Source organism: Odocoileus virginianus, chromosome 31 (assembly GCF_023699985.2).
Source record: "Odocoileus virginianus isolate 20LAN1187 ecotype Illinois chromosome 31, Ovbor_1.2, whole genome shotgun sequence".
Classification (NCBI taxonomy): domain Eukaryota; kingdom Metazoa; phylum Chordata; class Mammalia; order Artiodactyla; family Cervidae; genus Odocoileus; species Odocoileus virginianus.
Window position 1 is genome coordinate 10,320,856 of NC_069704.1, and position 12,921 is coordinate 10,333,776.

A 12,921-nucleotide genomic window follows, 5' to 3' on the forward strand; every position below is an offset into this window, starting at 1 on the left:
TACCATTTAAAAAAACCAAAAACAAAACAGAGTCTCTGAAAGCCCATATGAAACAGTTTATTTTCCAGTTTCCTGGCTGGTCAATGGCTTGTGGCCACAATGATCCAGTGGGTAGTCATCAAAACTAAAGAAAGTGAACTTCTATGGAAAACATTTTGGAATACAGTTTCCACCGTTCAAATTTAGCCTAGGACTGCCTATTCATATTCACCATTTCCTGCTGTATTTCAGTGTTCTTTGTGGTGGAAAACTGTCACTGAAATAGAGCAAGTGTCCCGGACTATGTGCCTCTGCTTCTACTAAAAGTTTTTCAAAGCAACATGGTGGCAAGGAGGAAATGGGAAGTGTCTGTATCGGAGCAAAAGGTGGTACTGTTGACTGGAATTCATGGAGGGGAGCTTGGGTTTCTAGGGCTCAGCTCTGAGGAGAATGCACTGGATGAGCGTGCATGGGCGAGGTGCCAGCAGAACCCAAGAACACAGCATGGGGCCTTCCCCCACCTCCCTGTCCCCTCATCCCCGCTCATAAGGAATCTTGGGCACTTAGGCTGGAACCTTCCAGAAGACAGGGCCTTGGGCCCTAGAATGCGGTAAGTACACCTGAACCCTGAAACCTCAGAGCAAGTCTATCAGGGCTTTCCATGAGCACCAGACCTCAGAGACAAAGCAGACTCACAGCGAAGCATTCTCTCTCCCTCCCCTGGTACAGCATGTGCTTAGGCCTTATTCATGTTTGTGTTAGCTGCTTATCCTCTTCTGGTTTTTCATACAATCATGGCTTTATTTTATATGACATCCCAAACCCTGCCTCAAAATAACACCACCACTTCTGAAGTGGACGGCTGATGAGGACAAAGGAGGTTTTCAGAGGGCATTCAAAGTGACATGTAGAAAGCCACAGTGGGCCACCTCCAACAAGAGGGGCAACTGAGAAGGCACTATCGCCAACAGAGGCAAAATTGTGTGCACAGTTGAATTTAGCCAGTGATGTCCCAGGAAAAAGCAAAAGCCAGAAGGTCCAACTGGAGGCCTTTTGTAAATAAGAAATTAGAACTTACCCCAGAAATAGCAGAGAGGCTTGTGGGTAAATGGTAGGATCATTTCATCTTTCCATGTAGAAGCTCCTAGCTTGAAAGCATGGAGACCCTCTGCAGCAGGGAATGTAATACAGATGGTGGAGTCGCTGCCTAAGAGCCGCCAGTGAGTTTGTTAAGATGCAACTTTCTAGACCCACCTAAGAGAGTTTGATTTAGGAATGATGGGGTCTGGAATCTGGGGTCTTAATAAAACATCCTAGCAGATGCTGATGCTGATTCTGGTCTATACAGACTATACTTTAAGAAATACTGTTTCTCATAGCTCCACCCATTTCTCTAAATCATATATTGATGTGCCTCTTTTTGTCAATAGCACTTTTAAACTTGTTACTTTGGAAAATTTTCCTGTTTGATGAAAAGTTGCTTAGAAACGCAATTTTCTCTTATAAAATTCTAATTATTTGGTCCTTTTGCCCTAAATTTTATGCTTATTTTTATTGACCATTTACCAGGTGCTTAAAATCTGGGCGAAAAGCCTAGATGAACTATCTGCTGACAGTTTCATATCATAGCTCTGGCTGTAAAGACCCTCACAATGGAGTAGATGTTTTCCAGAGCCCCCCCCTCCCCCCGCCCCTACTTCTCTAGCTAACCCTGCAAGCTTCCAGGAGCTTCATCTGGCCACGGAAATGTGATTCATTGCCAGTATAGAGGGATGCCTGTTACCTGACTGTCTTTACAAGATGGCTCTGGAGTGCATAGGTGTACGTATACTCCTTTGTAGTGTCTACCCATTTGAGGTTGGGCTGGAGAAGGGTTTTAAGCTGATGAGTACTGGAAGCCTTAGTATTGAGTCCTACTAGTGAATCTTTGGACAGAATGAAAAGCCTGTTTATTAGCTGTGTGACCCATGATAGTGTTTGGTTCCATCATGAGGAATGATCTTTAAAAAGCATCTAAAAAATGAACATTCAGACATCATATGACGCAACAGTTCCACCCCTAAAACATACAAACAATGCATATGTATATTCATCAAAAGATGGATTCCAGAGGGACTTCCCTATAGTCCAGTGGTTAAGACTCCTTGCTCCCAATGCAGGGGCATGGGTTCCATCCCTGGTCAAGGAGCTAGATCGATCCCACAAGCTGCACAGCATGGCCCCCTCCCCCAAAAAGAGAAGATGATTCAAAAATCTCCATAGAAGCAGATATTTATAGTAACCAAAACTAGAAAAAACCCACATGACTGTCAACAGCATAATGACACAAATATAATGTTACACCGCAAGAAGAATGAAGAAACAACGTGGTGGGAAGATCCCTGGTGGTCCAGTGGTTAGGATTCTAGGCTTTCGCTGTGTGCGGTGGTCTGACTTCAATCACTGGTATGGGAAACTGAGATCCTGCAAGCTACACATCGTGGCCAAAAAAAAAAAAAAGATGCAACATGGTGAATGAATTTCACAAACATAGTGTTGAGTGAAAAAAGCCAGATATGAAAGAAGGTCTCCAGCTGATTCTATTTGTATAAAGTTCAGAGACAGACAAAACTGATAGACTGAGGTAAAAGTGGAATAATGTTACCTTTGTGAGGATTTCTGGGGTAATGATATTGGGGGCTAGTCCTTTGTAAAAATTCATCAAGCAGCACCTTTCTGATATGTGAGTATTTATGTGATACTTCAGTAAAAAGCTGACCTACATAAGGCATCTAGTCTCTGACCCTCGCTTCATAAGTGTGGAAGATGAGGCTCAGTGGTAAGTAACCTGCATGAGGTTGACCAGTTAGTTCTACTGCTCATGCCCCTCCTACCTAGATGCGTCCTGATGGGTTGTGGGTTAGCAGAATGCTACTTCAGGTAAAGCCGAAAGGCAAAGGAGGGAGGAAGTAAGCAAGAAGGAGAGAAAGAAATGTGAGCAGCTGTGAGTTGCCTGCCCCTCCTTTGCCCCTCATGACTGCTTGTGGTCCTGTCTGTCTTCCTCTCCCTTCAAATGCAGCCTTGTGAGGCCCTGATGTCTGGAGCTGCTACCGCCATCTTGTGGCCACCAGCGAGACGTTCCCAACACCCCTAGGATCACTGAGTGCACAAATGCAAAATGTGTCTTTGATGGCATCACTGAGCCACTACACTTAACTCTGGACCTCTTAAATGGAAAATGCACATCCCAGGACTTCCCTGGTGGTCCAGTGGCTAAGACTCTGCACTCCCAATGCAGGGGGACCGCCTTCAATCTCGGGTCAGGGAACTATATTCCACATGCTACAACTAAGTTTGAATGCTGCAACTAAAGATTCTACGTGCCTTGTCAAATGACCGAAGATCCTTGTGAGCGGCAACCAAGTTAAGACCCAGCACAGCCAAATAAATAAATATTTTTAACACACACACACACACACACACACACACACACACACACACACATCCCTAAAGTCTCAGGCAGTTTAATGGGGATCCCTGTAACATGCAGCTGAACTCATCCTTAGGGATTCAGAAGATGAGGAATACAAGCAGGCAGGGGAAAGTCTAAGAAGAGAGCATCCCTTGGTGGCAAGTAACGTTCCCAGCAGCAGCAGCAGCAGCATCCTTCAATAATGTGCATTCCCAAAGAGGCGAGGTGAAAACCAGTTCTTGGGTGGCGGTGAGGGGAGCAAATAGTCTTAGACATTACAATGGCTGTGGCCTGGCAAAGCTCAGCCCCACCCAACAAAATCTGATTCTTTAGTATTTAGTTAGTTATTTTTGCTTGGAAAATCTGAAACCTCATTAATCGTTCCCCTCTAGAGGTAATGATAATGAAAAAGAAAAAAGGTGGAAAGAAAAAAACACTACTCTCTAAAGATGTAGGAAAAGCTCTAAAATAGAAGAGGAGCAGAGTTCCTGCTTCCCTAAGGCAGAGGTCCCATGCCCTCCCAAAGCTGTTGAACACCACCAGCTCTTCCTGGATCCTTGCCACCCTGGTGGCCCAGGGCAGGCCTGCTCTGCCCAGCCCCTTCTGTGCTTTATACACAGGGTGATAAATGGTCATGCAGGCCCACAGACTCATCCTCATTATACAGAAGTAGTGAAACTGCAGGCATGAGGCCTTGTCGGTTACACTCAGGACCCAGATTTATGGGCTTTCCCTGGTGGCTTAGATGGTAACGAGTCCGCCTGCGATGCAGGAGACCTGGGTCCAATCCCTGGGTTGGGAAGATCCCCTGGAGAAGGGAATGGCAACCCACTCCAGGATTCTTGCCAGGAGAATTCCATGCACAGAGGAGCCTGGCAGCCTACAGTCCACAGGATTGCAAAGAATACAACATGACTGAGTGACTAACACACACACACAGCCAGATTATAGATCCAGATGACTGTGTGCGTGTGTGCTCAGTTGTGTTCAACCCTTTGCAACCGCATGGACTGTAACCTGCCAGGCTCCTCTGTCCATGGAAATTTTCCAGGCAAGAATACTGCAGTAGTTTGCCATTTCCTTCTCCAGGGGATCTTTCTGACCCAGGGATAGAACCTGTGTCTCCTGCATTGGCAGGCAGATTCTTCACCACAGTGCCACCTGGTAAGCCCCCAGATGACTGAAAGCTGTCTAAATATCAAGGACAACAAAGTTTATTTTTCATGTCTGGGGGTCTGTTGATATTTAATATGAGTAGCAAAATAAATATATAAGCATTTTATAAAATTAATTACTCTTGCCTTTATATCTGCAAAATATTTATATTATAAGATGATAAGATTTTTCACATAAATGGTGTGTTCAAAGATAAACTGAGGTGACTGGGAGATTGGGATTGGCACATAAAACTACAATGTATAAGATGGATGACTACAGAGAATAACTGGATAGCACAGGGAACTCGACTCATTACTCTGGTGACCTGAATGGTAAGGAAATGCAAAGAGGAGGGGATATATGTGTACATACAGCTGATTCCCTTCGCTGCTCAGCAGGAACTAACACAACATTGAAAAGAACTATGCTCCAATTTAAAAAAAAAAAGATAAACTTAGGTGTATTAAAAGTTCTAAGAGTATTTTATTAAAATTGTAAGAGTTTATCCAGGCAAAAATCAATTTGAATCAGGCAGCGCCAAACCAGAAGTGGTTAGGAGTGCTCCATGGATAAAGGCTGGGGAAAGACTTTTATAGAGAAAGGGCAGAAATAAAGAAATGATGGATTGTCTATAACTCAAAGACTACTTGGCTGTTAGTGATTGGTTGTTCAATTTCATAACCTCGAGTCATTTACAGGCTTACATTGGGGTTTGCCACAGCTTTAGAGCCGCCTCAGCCTAATGGCCTCCTTGTTTAATTTAACGAAAGTCATGTAAAACTGGACAAAGTCTCTTAAGTGACTGTACTTCTCAAGAGAGCTTTAAAAATTAATTTCAATTTGAAGAAAACATGTTCTCTGGTAAGTAAACAACTGAAGTTGCTAATTAAATTTTTAATATTTAGATTCAAAAATGAATCAAATTTTACATATCATATTAAAACACTGAAATGGGGATACATATGATAAATGATTATCATAGTATATTAAAATATTTTATCATAAATTATCACTTATATTGCAACTTTTACCATCTCTTAAAGCAATAACTAGAGGCAGACAGTAAAGAATCAGTATTATGCTTCACTCTGGGTTGGGAAGATTGCCTGGAGAAAGGAAAGGCTACCCACTTCAGTATTCTAGCCTGGAGAATTCCATGGACTGTATAGTCCACAGGGTCGCAGAGTTGGACACGACTGAGCCACTTTCACTTTCATAGTACATATAAACCAATACATATACAAATGAGAGGATTATTAATTGTTTAATATTGCAAAAATGTCCCTCAGCCATAGTCCAGCTGTACTAACTCATGAGCAACTCCAGAATCACAAATGAGAATAAGAAGAAAAGCAAAAAAAATGGACATTCAGCACTAAAGAGAAATGACTGTTGGTTGTGCAAGAATTTATTGAATTCCCCTGGTATTTAGAAGTTAATAATTTGTTTTCTCTCTTACCTAAGGACTTCTGCTCCTTAACTATTCCTTGCACCAAAAAGCAGTGTCCATTTTTGACCTTGTGAGAAAATAGAAAAAATATATATTGGTTTCTGCCTTCCACTCCCCACCTCGTTCCTGGCATAGAGTTCCTGAAACTCTTGTGAATTCCTAAGTGATAAGAACACCAGGAGCATCTGGTGTTCTAATTGTTGGCCTTTGACTCTGGTTTCTGAAACAGGGTTCTTAAATCCATTGGAACTTTCTGGGTAATAGGAATGGGTTTGTTCTAATGAGGTGATTCTGGGTGGGCTCCTGGATGGTAGTTAAATCACCGCCAGAAAGACCAAGTCATGATCAGAAGTTTGGGATTTTCAGACCTATTCCCCAGTCTCCAGAGAGGGTACAGGAGCTGGAAATGGAATTAATGATTTACCATGCCTACATGATGAGGCCTCCATAAACATCCCAAAGTATGGGATTTGGAGAGCTGCCAGGCTGGTGAAGTCCCCACATACCAGGAGGGTATACACCCCAACTCCACAGTGACAGAAGCTCCTAAGCTCAGGATCCTTCCAGACCTCGCCTAATGTATCTCTATCTGGTTGTTCAACTGTATCCTTTATCACAATCTTTAATAAACTGCTAAACACAGGTATTTCCCTGAGCTCTTTGATTTCTTCTAGCATATAATCAAATCCTGGTGGAAAGGAGGTAACCGGAACTGCCAATCTGTAGCCAAGTCAGACAGAAGTTGTGGGTGACCTGCGGACCTACTACTCGTGACTGGGGGGACTGGGCTGGTGCTGGGGGCAGTCTCTCGAGACTGAGCCCTTCCCCTGTCGGGTCCAATGCTATCTTCAGGTGGATGGTGTCAGAATGCAGTTAAATTCAGCTGAGCACTCAGCTGGTATCCGGCTTCCCAGGTAGCTCAGCGGTAAAGAACAATCTGGCTGCAGACGCAGGAGCCGCAGGTTTGATCTCTGGGTTGGGAAGATCCCCTGGAGGAGGGAGAGGCATCCCCTGCCAGTATTCTTGCCTGGGAAGTCCCCTGGACAGAGGAGCCTGGCAGACTACAGTCTATGGGGTCACAAAGAGTAGGACATGACTTGACACAGCACACTAGTATCTCAGAACTGTGTGAAAACCCCCACACGCTTCTGCTGTCAGAAGTGTTGTGAGTGTGATGGTAGTGTAAAGGAGACACACAGGAGGAAGACTGGGTTTTTCCCCAACCCGGACCTCAATGGGGACAAGAACGATAAACCTGCACAGCATTTCAGCCCAACTGCCTTTTGTTTAGAAGCTGAGGGCCAGAGATACGAAGTGTTTCCATGGAGCTTGAGTAGTATTAGGAGCAGATATTCTAGGCTCTAGGCTGTGTTGGGCCAGTGCCTAGTGCCAGAGATTCTCATCTGTTCCTTAAAGGTGCGTGTGAATGGAATATCACTCAGCTATTAAAAAGTATGCATTTGAATCAGTTCTAATGAGGTGGGTGAAACTGGAGCCTATTACACAGAGTGAAGTAAGTCAGAAAGAAAAACACCAATACAGTATATTAATGCATATATATGGAATTTAGAATGATGACCCTATATGCGAGACAGCAAAAGAGATACAAATATAAAGAACAGACTTTTGGACTCTGTGGCAGAAGGTGAGGGTGGGATGATTTGAGAGGACAGCACTGAAACATGTATATTACCATATGCGAAACAGATCACCAGTCCAAGTTTGATGCATGAAACAGGGCACTCAAACCCGGTGCACTGGGACAGCCCTGAGGGACGGGGTGGGAGGCGGGCTCAGGATGGGGGACACATGTACACCCATGGCTGATTCATGTCGAGGTATGGCAAAAACCACTACAATATTGTAAAGTAATCAGCCCCCAACTAAAAAAAAACAAATGTGTATGTGTACACGTGTGTATTATGCAAGACCATCTAAAACACGGAGGCAGGAGCCTCTTTTGCTTGGGCCTATTGGCAGTACTGGGCCAAATGAAAGCCAAATGACTTCACATTGTGCCATGCAGATGAAAGTTTACAACCCTGAATAGAGAAACTGGTGGAAGAGGCAAGCAAACCCAAAGATGCATGCAACTGCTAAAGGCATCCTCTTCCCACTGTGAATAGTGACCAAGTTTGCCAAAACATCAGTGTCACATAAATTCAACATATTGATCTGAATGTATCAACTTTGTGAATTTTTTTTTCTATGATTAAGTTGTAAACAATTCTTAATTTTGAGAAGTATCGTCATATTTACCTTGAAAATCTTGTAAAGATAAGTAGGAGTTCTATTGCCTTACAGGTGTTGGGAGTAAAGTATAGAAAATGATTATACCTGGTGTTGCCAATGAAAAGATTTCTCAAAATGATAAAATGATGTTTGCTCTGGGAGAATCACATGCTTTAAACTGCATCAGTGTAACAAGAGAGATAGGCATATTATTAACTCATAGTTATAGTCACATATTTAGATATTAGATGGTAGATACTGTGCAAGAAAAATAAAAATGGAGTCAGTATTGCTAAGAGACCTCTTTAGGGGTAGCCAGGGTAATTCCCTGGCAGTCCAGTGGTTAAGACTCTGCGCTTTTACTACTGGGGGGTCGGGTTTGATCCCTTGTGGGGGGACGAAGATCCTTTCAGCTGTGTGGTGGGATCTAAAAGTTTTCTTTAAATAAAACACAGCTGGGAGGCCCCTGAGGAAGTATGCCTTATGTACATCTCAGCCCAGATGGAAATCTGACCTTTGACCACTTACTGTCTTAACACAGGCATCCAGAGCATCTGCCCAAAGTTCCAGAAATTCAAGATATTTAACGGACCCTCACCTTAAAGCAACTTGTGACAGCCACCCCTTCAGGATAAATATTATTCCCTTTCTTCTGTCAGAGTACATGGCTCTGTACTTTGTATTCTTCTGTCAGGGCTTTTGTCTTCAAAGCCCCTGACACTTTCTCTTCCCCAGAACATTCTTCTGGTTTTACCCAAGTCTGTCTCCAGAATTGCAATTCTTAAACCCCCCAATAAACTCTTATTTGAAGCTTTCTGCATTTTTTTGGACTGACCTTACTGAGTAGGAGCCTTCCTTTAAAACCATGGGGAAATACTGTAATAGCTGTTTTAACAGGATAATGTTGGTGCAAAATTTTCCTGTCTGATTTGTCTAGTATCATCCATATTGCCCAATATGCTACTTTGCATGTAGAAAGTATTCAAGGAAATAGTTCAGATAATTACCAAAAAAAGTAAATTGCAAAACAATATATATACACATATACATATGTATATCATATAGATAGCAAGATAGAATGTTCACATTTTTATAAAGTTTTAAACAGTTGAATATATTTTAGGAATACAATGTAGCAAAAATTTAAAGATATGTATTGGAGCAATGACAACCAAATTCAGGAGACTGACTTACCTCAGAGATGGATCGAGAGGAACATAGTGGAGGAAGGGTGTCTGGAAGAATTCAAATGTACTTGAAATGTTTTTTTTTTTTTTTTTAGGCCAGTAAAGTAAGTTCCACAGTGTCTATTTCCTTATTATATATTTTTGTAAGTCTGAGCATTTCATGAAAATGCAGCTCAGACAAAAAAGTCTTTCCAGCATTTGTTTCTCAGGTACTCTCACACATGCTCTGAGTGAAAAGCAATGTATCACTTTGCTGTTGAAGCTATAAAAGATGACCACGGACTCAGGGCCTGTAAACAAGAGAAATTTATCCTCTCCCCGTGTTGGAGATGAGAAGGCCAAAATCAGTTCGTGCAGAAGCTAAGGAAGGGGAGAATGTTTTTACTTCTTCTGGCTCCTGGGAGCTGTCAGGAATTAGCTGGTTTGTGGCTTCATCACCGCAGTCTCTGCCTCCGTGATCACAAGTCTTCTCTTCTGTGTCAACTCTCCCTTCCTCTCTCTCTTATAAGGACATTTGTGATTGTGTTCAGGGCTCACCTGGGTAATCCAGGATACTCTCCCCACCTCAGTACCCTTAATCAATCACATCTGCAGAGACCCTTTTCCCATGTGGCAACATTTAATTCATAGGTTCCAGAATTCAGGATTACATGCTGACCACAAGACCTTGGGGGGCTTCCCAGGTGGTGCCAGGGGTAAAGAATCTGCCTGCTAATGCAGGAGACACAAGAGACGTGGGTCCTATCCTTAGGTCAGGAAAATCCTCTGGAAGAGGAAATGGTAACCCACTCCAGTATTCTTGCTTGGAGGGCTACAGTCCATGGGGCCTGAAAGACTGAGAGCGTATGCACACACACACACACACACACACACACACACACACTGCTGCTGCTGCTAAGTCGCACTCTGTGTCTGACTCTGTGTGACCCCATAGATGGCAGCCCACCAGGCTCCCCCGTCCCTGGGATTCTCCAGGCAAGAACACTGGAGTGGGTTGCCATTTCCTTGTTCAATGCATGAAAGTAAAAAGTGAAAGTGAAGTCGCTCAGTCGTGTTCAACTCTTAGCAACCCCGTGGACTGCAGCCTACCAGGCTCCTCTGTCCATGGGATTTTCCAGGCAAGAGTACTGGAGTGGAGTGCCATTGCCTTCTCTCTCTCTCTCACACACACACACACAAATGCCTCTGTCTCAATAGAAATGCAATCCTTCCCTAAAGTCATCCTTTCCTAAAGAATAAAACTGGCCAAGGGTTGTAAGTAAAAAATAAAATTAAAAAGAAAATTCAAGAATGCTAGAGGATTTCTGACTTCCCTGGTGGTCCAGTGGTTAAGACTCTGCACTGCCAATGCATGGGGCACAGGTTTGAACCCCGGTCAGGGAACTGAGATCCCACATGACATGGCCAAAAGATTAAAAAAAAAGAAGCAGCAGCAGTAGCTAGGGAATTTGGAGAAGCATCAGTTCAGTTCAGTTCAGTTCAGTCACTCAGTTGTGTCCGACTTCACGACCCCATGAACCGCAGCACGCCAGGCCTCCCTGTCCATCACCAACTCCTGGAGTTTACTCAAACTCATGTCCATCGAGTCGGTGATGCCATCCAGCCATCTCATCCTCTGTCATCCCCTTCTCCTCCTGCCCCCAGTCCCTCATCATAGGGCTGGCATTTTATCATTAACAATCTAAAATGAGTCTTTTAGCAAAATTTGTTAAATTTATAGATGGAACCAAATTTGGGGAGTAATTAATAGTGCTAGTTCAATAGTTTAAGAAGAATAAAGGCCTTGAATTTTGACAGAACCATACTGCTGAAGAGCATACTAGCAACACACAGTGAGAGTCCATAAAGCATTATTTGACGAAAGGATTAGATCAGCTTTTCAAGCAAAAGTGAGATTCTGGCCTACACACTCAAGAGCATCCTATAGAAAAGGACACATCATTCAGCCTGTATTTTTATTAAACTTCTATTGAATAAATGAAATGGAAGGGCACATTTCCACTTCATTATGTTTAAAGATCCATCAGCAGGTGTACCTGCTTAGCACTCTTCTGGGGATTTTGAGAACACTGGCATGTACTGGAAACCTGGTCCCTTAGAGGTGACCACATTAGAGGAGATGAGAGCACTACACTGCACTCAGGCTGCCAGGCCCAAGAGGGGCTTAATGAAGTATCGTGAATCCTCTACGGAGCCCGTTGAAAACAGTCGGGTTCAATCTATTTAATTAAAGGGACAGAACAGTGGCAAAAGAAAAGTTTCTCTTTAAAGTCAATCAATTTGGACTTCCCTGGTGGTCCAGCCCTTAAGAATTCTGCCAATGCAGGAGATGCGGGTTTGATCCCTGAGTCAGGAAGATGGAGAAGGAAATGGCAACCCACCCCAATATTCTTGCCTGGGAAATTCCATGGACAGAGGAGAATGGTGGGCTATAGTCCGTGAGGTCACAAAAGAGTTGGACACAACTTAGTGACTAAACAACAAGTTATCATACTGGCTTCAGGAGGAAGCACCTCACAGACTGTTACCTGGAATTTCCTTATCAGGTAACAGAGCCCCAGGTCTATCACACGCATTCCTTTTGTCTTGGACTTTCCACTAGTAGATATGTAGGATTTACATATTTATCAAACCAGTCAATACTAAAGGAAACTAACCCTGAATACTCATTAGAAGGATTGATGCTGAAACTGAAGCTCTAATACTTTGGCCACCTGATGCAAAGAGCCAATTCATTGAAAGAACTTGATGCTGAGAATGATTGAGGGGAGGAGCAGAAGGGGGCGACAGAGGACAAGATGGTTGGATGGCATCATCAATTCAATGGACAAGAGTATGAGTAAACTCCAGGATATAGTGAAGGACAGGGAAGCCTGGCATGCTGCAGTCCATGGGGTTGCAAAGAATTGGACACAGCTGTGAGACTACAACAACAATATACTTACCTGAACTATTGACAGATAGATGGGTGACACAGTGGTAAAGAATCTGCTGGCCAACGCAGGAGACTCAGGAGATGCAGATTTGGTCACTGAGTCAAGAAGATCACCTGGAGGAGGAAATGGCAACCCACTCCAGTATTCTTGCTTGGAAAATCCCATGGACAGAGGAGCCTGGTGGGCCATATGTAGTCCATGGGGTCGCAAAGAGTCGGACACGACTGAGCTGGCATATTGACCAAGATGTCCAGTGAAACATAGATCTTTTTTTCTTTTTTAAGAGTTTACATTTTGCAAACTTTATTCAACATTTTCCTTTTTCAAACTGTGGTTTCAGATCTGAATATCCAACGTGTTGATAGACATGTAGCTCTACTGTGCTGGCATTAGGCAATTCCACAAGGAGTGACTTCTTGATCTGAGATGTGGTATATCCACTTCTTAAATACACATTATTGCAATTGCACAGCAGTAAAAAATTTCTACAAGTTTCAGTTCAGTCGCTCAGTCGTGTCTTACTTTGTG